Source organism: Macaca thibetana, chromosome 11 (genome assembly GCF_024542745.1).
Source record: "Macaca thibetana thibetana isolate TM-01 chromosome 11, ASM2454274v1, whole genome shotgun sequence".
NCBI lineage: Eukaryota > Metazoa > Chordata > Mammalia > Primates > Cercopithecidae > Macaca > Macaca thibetana.
Window position 1 is genome coordinate 54,976,180 of NC_065588.1, and position 7,421 is coordinate 54,983,600.

The 7,421-nt window shown below is 43.9% G+C and overlaps 1 pseudogene across 1 annotated transcript; it reads right to left on the reverse strand.

Annotated features, from left to right (window-relative positions):
* Positions 1–5,125: 5,125 nt before the first annotated feature.
* On the reverse strand, positions 5,126–6,510 carry LOC126931617 (uncharacterized; annotated as a pseudogene). The gene is made up of 2 exons (XR_007717889.1): positions 5,386–6,510; positions 5,126–5,265 (listed from the first exon to the last, which is right to left on the reverse strand). The product of XR_007717889.1 is annotated as an uncharacterized LOC126931617 (transcript).
* Between the last annotated feature and the right edge of the window lie 911 nt (positions 6,511–7,421).

Genomic DNA, 7,421 nt, shown 5'->3' on the forward strand with positions numbered 1-7,421 from the left:
CACATAAATAATCAATAGATAGGTGGATGAAAACCATATCTGATAAAAGAGACTTGCTATTCTTACGGAACATTTCATTCAAGTTTGGATAAGTATTCTTCCTTCTTTCATCACTGTGTCTACCACATCAGGTACTAAAATACTCATGTCTTCTGGCATCAGTTTCTTTCCTTTAAACAGTGCTGGATAAACACGAATACATTCCTAAGCTTTAACTCTACTTTTACAAAATTTATATTATTACAAATTTCCTCATGAAAGGAATACTGTATGCCCTCAATTTATAGATGCCATCTATAGTTAAATAGATGGATTTCAAAATCCATTAAAAAAAACTATGCATTAAAAAAATATTTTTAGGAGAAAAAAGAGTTGATTTGTTAAGCACCCACCATTTAAAACAAACAAAAACTAGCTTATGTTGATCGATACTACTGCATATTACTCTCTTCTTATATATCATAACTTATGAGCCATAACTTTTACATTCAGAATATAAAATTTCATCTAAATCTGTAATCCCAGCACTTTGGGAGGCTGAGGAGGGTGGACCACAAGGTCAAGAGATCAAGACCATTCTGGCCAACGTGGTGAAACCTCATCTCTACTAAAAATACGAAAATTAGCTGGGCGTGGTAGCGCATGCCTATAGTCCCAGCTACTCTGGAGGCTGAGGGAGGAGAATTGCTTGAACCCAGGAGGCAGAGGTTGCAGTGAACTGAGACCAAGACACTGCACTCCAGCCCGGCGGTAGAGCGAGACTCCATCTCAAAAAATAAAATAAAATAAAATAAATTTCATCTAAATCACTTTTTGCCATCAGCAGTTAGGCATAACTTCATGGTGGCACACTGTTTGTTTCTTTATAACACTTGCTCATGATCTTTAACTCTTTAGAACTTTTAGAATTTAAAGTATAATTTTAAGTCATATTTAAAGTATGCAAGAGCTTATTCTGTATTTTCTATTTGGTTTAGCTCATAGTTTCATGTTTTTTATTATGTAAATTAATTGCTATTAAAGCAAGTTAGTGTCTTTTGGAAGTCAGCTAAAAGTTTTTGAACAAAAGGCACTGAATTCTCTAGGTTGCATAAATTTGTTATGCAAAACTCGCCTGAATTTGGAAATTTTATTGTCCAGTACAGGGATTGACAAACTGTAACCTGCAGGCCGAATCTGACCCACTATTTTTATAAATAAAGTTTTATTGAAATATAGTTATGTCCATTTGTTAATTTATGGGCTATGGCTGCTTTCACACGGTAATAGCAGAGCTGTGATGTCACAGAGCCTATCTGGCCTACAAAACTTAAAGTATTTACTCTCTAGCCCTTTACAGAAAAAATTGTGGGCTCCTTAATCTAGTCCAAGAGATTTAGTAATTTCTAAAGCCTACTACACAGTAATTTTCTTTCATTATCTCCTCCTTATCATTATTATTAACAACATATCTAAGAGGTATAACTATGTGTCCATCACTATGCTGAGCTCCCAACATGAATTATTTTATTTAATACTTATGTTAAACCCCTTATTTTTTGGATGAGGTAGTTGACACTTAGGAGGTTAATTATCGAGGTACATAAAGGTATCTAAGAAGTAATACTAGAATATATAGCATTATAAGCATGATGGGACAGAAGTAAATTAGCAAGGAAACGTGCATGACTTATGATTTGGAACAGTTGGCCAACCGAGGGTAGAAGTGGGAGGGTTACAAAAAGATTGAGCAATGTTTCAAGGCAAGTTGAGTTTAAAGGAGTAACATGAGAACATGTACCTGAAAATAAACTATTTTCCATAGGTGATTCCCAGTTTCTTTATACTTTCTGGTTACATTATACAACTTCACTGAAGTGTAAGCTCTGCGAGAGCCAGAACTTTTTTTTTTCACTGTTTTATCCTCTGTGCTTAGAGTAGTATGCATTTAATAAGGAATTGCTGAATAAATGAATATGTCATTTGACCACGAAAACTGTGGGGAAAGGCAGCTAATGGGACAAGGAAAAGATACAAACACCGGAGACATTATCTCTGGCGAAACACCTTTTGTCTATTTGGAAATAGACAAACTTACCAAGTAACTGGCAGGGGAAAGAATAATAAGTTGAGGTTTCCACAGCATCAGGTTTTATCATAATTCTTGATCTGAAAGCAGATGTTGAATTTTTTCTGCTTGTATTATTCAAGGGCTCTGGGTTACAACTAAAAAAAGAAAAAAAGTACAAATTTGCTTATCTAAAAAACAATCTGCTAGTAACATTTGGACAAGGTTTCTCTTCATCTCTGTCTTCTGTTTGTTTCTGGATGTTGGTGTTATTATCTTCTACCATAGACTAGCTGCTTCTCAGGTAGGAAGACACAGATGGCCAGAAATCTGGAACTAACATATTAACCTTCCGTAGCCGGAGAATCAAAGTTTCTTTCCTCCATAGCAAGAGACTTTCATCTAATCAAGCCTCTACCCATTACCACTGGAACTACCATTTCTTTTACTTTAGGCTTTATCATTTTCTATCTGAATTATACCTACTGCTTTCTTCATCCATTCTTGACTTCCATTTTGACTCATTAGTGCAAGTTTATTAGGTCTTTCCTTTGCTAAAAATCTGTAAAGATTTCTCATTCCCTTCACATCAACGCTCAAACTATTTGTATAGCACATATAAGCCTCTTTGATTTTATCCTACGTAATTCTTCATGTTCATCTTTCAGTATCTCTTTCCCCCCACCCTATTAAATATTGAACTCTAGATGCACTGTTTTATTTACTTGAAGTTCCCCACTAATGGCTTTTCTGCAGCTGGAATGCCTTTCCCACATTTATTTGCTTCAGTACTCCTACCCATTCTTAAAGACTGAGCTCAGGCATCACTCCTACTCTCTGGAAGTCTCTGTCTTTCCAATCTGCTATAGGTATCCTTCTTATGTGCTCCCATAGAATTTCATTTTATTCTATAATGTCACTTTGAGTATTTTATTATTTGGAATTTTTGCCTCACATATTATACTGCAACTTAGAGGAAATAACTGTGTTTTGTATTTTTATTACCAATATTTAGTATATATTTGTTGGAACCGAACTGTCGATTCCCTCCTGGGCAGGGGTCGCCGCGAAGGATCACCGACACGAGATTCACAGCAGAGAGTTATTTATTACTAGCGCGCTAGGGTCCCAAGCTCTAAGTTGGCCCTGGGACCCCGACTGCTTGTTACAGGCTGTTTGTATAGGCAAATACAAGTTCAAACACAGCTTAGGGCGTGAAATTCAAACAAAGCTTTAGGCGCGTGGTAATTGGGTCTAGCTATGGCCTGAGCAAGGTGTCTTGTTCTAATTGGTTAGAGCAGGACCTTTTTTCTTGGAGTTGCTGATTTCAGGAACTTCGAGGCAGGGTGGGACCCCCGGAATTGGCAGGGTGGGACCCCATGAGGTTGTTTCCCGGAATTGGCAGGGTGGGACCCTATCAGGGTGGGACCCTATCGAGGCAGGGTGGGACCCTATCCAGAGCCACCTGGTGTTAATTTTTTTCTATATGAGGCCTAGTTTCTAAGTTTTATGAGGCCTAGTTTCATTCCCTCCTCTTTTTGTGTCAGAGGCTCAATCTTGAGCCTCTTCTTCAGTCCTGAGGGTCTGGTATTGTTGGGTCAGAACCATAGCATGTACTATGTTTAATCTATTTTTAATAAGGGTGAGTTAGTGGTTGAGTATGCATGGCCCGAAAGTCAGGATGAGCGTGAGCAGGATGAGGGGTTTTAAGATGGTGGAGATTAGGGTGCTAAGCCAAGGGGATTGGTTGTACTAATTTGTAAACTAACTTTGTTGAGATTTTTTCTCTTTTTTTTTCTTGTCTAATCTTTTTCTTAGTTTTGCCATAGAATTTTTAACTATTCTTGAATGATCTGCATAAAAACAACATTGCTCTTTTAGGGCTGCACAGAGCCCGCCCTCTTTTAGAAAGACAATTTCTAGTCCTTGTCGGTTTTGTAATATAATTTCAGACAGAGAAGTTAAGGACTCTTTAAGTTTTGTGATAGATTGTTCTATGGCTTTAAGGTTTTCATCTATGGCTACTTTAAGTTGTTGCAGATGATGGTTACTATGCACTAGGGCTGCTGTCCCGGTCTTAACTTTAGCCGCTACCTTAATTCTTAATATGTCGGTGAGGGTGAGGGAGATTAAGGGCGGGGAAGTGCTTGTATAAATAGAGACCTTATATTAATCTTGTTGTTATTTATCTGTTATCAGATTTTGCCGCATTTTTAAACTTGATGCGAACCAGGTTGCAATTTTCTGAATATCGGGTTGTGGTACAGGGCTGGACAAAGGACATGGTTATATACTAAGGTTTTGTGGCCTATTTTTACTTTCTATTATTAGTAGTTACACAGGACCAGCTTTTGCAATACAAGTGAGTCAGATTTCTACAAGTTTTTCTTATTGGTCCTGTCCTGCATCCGGGACAGGCATAAAACCTGTTCCGGCTGATGGACACCTTTCTAGCCTGTCCTTTCTATTCTTGTCTATCCTGAGGAGTCCTTAATAGGACTTCTGTGGGACCAGTAAACCGGGGGCCTGTGTCTTTTATCTTTTCTGCTATTTTTTTATTTTTTATTTTTAGGTTGAAATAGAGGTCTGGAAACTAAGTCTTTATAGGAGTATTCTCGGAGGTCTTATTTAAGACCTCTTGATTATTAAAATTAATTATCTGTCAGGTCAGGCTAAATGGCCGGTGGGGGGTTAGCGTCAAAAACTACACTAGAGACGGCGCAGGGAAGAAGGGCAAACAATAAGCAAGGAGTTAGATACGAGAGAGTCTTATCTTGAGCGGGTCCGCAGAGCATCGGAGTTTCCATGTCTTAAGTGGTGTTGGTCCGGACGTCTCTGGAGCAGCCTTGGCGTGGGATGCGTGGATCTAAGTGGAGATTCCGTCAACCTTTATGGCTGTGGGTGTGGTCAGGAGAACAATGTAGGGTCCTTTCCACCGAGGCTCTAGTCCTTGAGTGCGATGCCGTCTAACGTAGACAGAGTCTCCCACCTGGAAGGGGTGACTGGTCTGTGGATGTCCTGGTTGGTACAGTTCTGCCAAGGGGGCCCAGATTTGGGCCTGTACTGCTTGGAGTCCTTTTAGCGGGCCTGTAGGTCAGTCTTAGGATCGGAGGGGGAGAAGGAATTAAGCAAGGTTGACAAAGGGGGAGGTCCTCCGTAGAGGATTTCATATGGAGTGAGCCTAAAACGGTTAGGCGTATTCCGGGCCCTTAACAGAGCTAAGGATAGGAGGCGTCTCCAATCTTTTAAACCAGTCTCTAAGGTCAATTTAGTAAGGGTCTCTTTTATTGTTCTATTTATTTTTTCTACCTGTCCTGAGCTCTGGGGTCTATAGGCACAATGTATTTTCCAATTAATTCTCAATATCCTGGCGAGCCCCTGACTTACCTGAGAAACGAAGGCCGGCCCGTTATCTGACCTAATTACCTTGGGAAGTCCGAATCTAGGAAAGATTTCTTCCAAAATTTTCTTGGCTACTATGTGTGCCGTTTCTTGCCGGGTGGGGTAGGCTTCTACCCATCCTGAAAAGGTATCTACAAACACCAGTAAGTACTTATATCCAGCATAGTGAGGTTTTACTTCAGTGAAGTCTATTTCCCAATAGACTCCTGGGCGGTTATCACGAGTTCGTTTCCTTTCTGGCACTCGGGTAGCCCCAGCGTTTACCTGCTGACAGACCTTACAGGCAGATGTTACTTGTTCTACAAGGGTACTTGCCTTTGGGATTAGAAAGTCAGTTTTTTTAATCAGTAATTTTAGCTTTCGATTACTCAAGTGTGTCCAGGCATGCATCTGCTGGATTATTGCCAGGGCCTCCTTGGTCAGCATTGGGGGTTCGTCAGTGCTGCCAGCAGTTATGCCCCCGGGATTTTTCTCTTGGCCCAGCCGTGGGGGCTGAGCCTCTTCAGGGACCCCTTCTGGGGGTCCGGCAGGTGACACAGGGCGGCTGGGCTGGGGGGTGCCCCCAGGACTGGGCTCTGTGCCTTTTTGCAGGGAACCTTCCGAATGGAAACTCTGGTTGCTGTTCTCATCATTGAGATCCAGCAGGATGAGAGGGCTACCCCCTCGGGGACTGGCGCCCCTGCCCCGACGTTCCCGGCCACGGGATCTCTTTGCCCCGCCACCTGCCCGCCTTTGCTCCTCCTCCTGGGGGTCCACCACTGGCACTCACTTGAAGATACGAAGGGAAGTGTTGCCCACAGTCACTTATTGCTTCTTGTATTTCCGGACCTTCTTGATGGTCGCCATTACCTTCTTGATGTCATCTTCGGCCCGGCTCCGGGTCTCGGCCCGTACGGTCCGGCCGGCCATGCTGGCGGGGCTGGGGCCGGAGCCGAGCCCGCGGCGGGGCCGCCTCCCGTCCGGCGGGCTCAGGCTTGGCGCCAGGCCCGGGCGCTGCGCTCTCGGCCTGCCGTCCCCCCGGGAGTTGGCCGCGCCCTCTTTCGTCCTTAACGCCTCCGCGAGTCCCCTGTTCTTTGCAGTAGGCACACTGGTCTTTTTCCACTTTTGGCCGCCTTTGCTTTTCTCCCTCTCTCCCTGGTCCTTTCTCTCTCACAACTGCCGCCAGGATTTTTGTTAAATGCTTATCCTTTACTCGGTTCTTACGATCCTCTCGCTCTATCTGTTCCTTCGCTAACCTGGCTTCCCTTTCCTTAGGGGTTTCTTTCTTATCTTGGCCAAATTTGTGGGGCGTTTTCTTGCCCCTTTGAGACCCGCCAACAGAGCCTGGCGATAGATTCGGAGACTCTCCCTACCTGGTGCCGTTTCATAGTCCTAGTCCGGGCGGGTGAGGGGAAATCTCTCATCTATTTTATTGGGAAGTTGGGTTGGGAGGCCTCCTGGTCCTGGCACATTTTCCCGGGCCTCCAAGAGGACTTGCTGCCTTTTTCAGTGGTTAAGAGGGCCTGCAGGAGTTGCTGGCAATTATCCCAGGTGGGCTGGTGGGTGAGGAGAATGGATTCTATTAACGAGGTTAGGGCCTGAGAGTCTTGGGAAAAGGAAGGGTTATGGGTCTTCCAGTTATAGAGGTCAGAGGCAGAGAAGGGCCAGTACTGGACTGTGTGACTGACAGTACGGAGGGGAAAAAGGGAGGATTGCTAAGTGGAAGGGCCTTCTGGGTCCTCAGTCCGCCAAAAGCAGAGATGAGGAGGTGTCGGCGGCGGCGTCCGAGGGGTGAGTTTGGGCGGGGCTGGAGAAGGAGACGGGGTGGAGGGAGGGGCCGAGGGAGAAGTTAGAGAAAGGGTAGGGGCGGAGGCGGTAGAGGAAAGAGCTGGGGACAAAACAGGGGGCAAGGGTGAAGCGTAAGGTGGAGGTTCCAGAAGGGGGTTTTGAGGTGGAGGAGGCAGGGGGTCGAGAAGGAGGAGGTCCCTCTGGG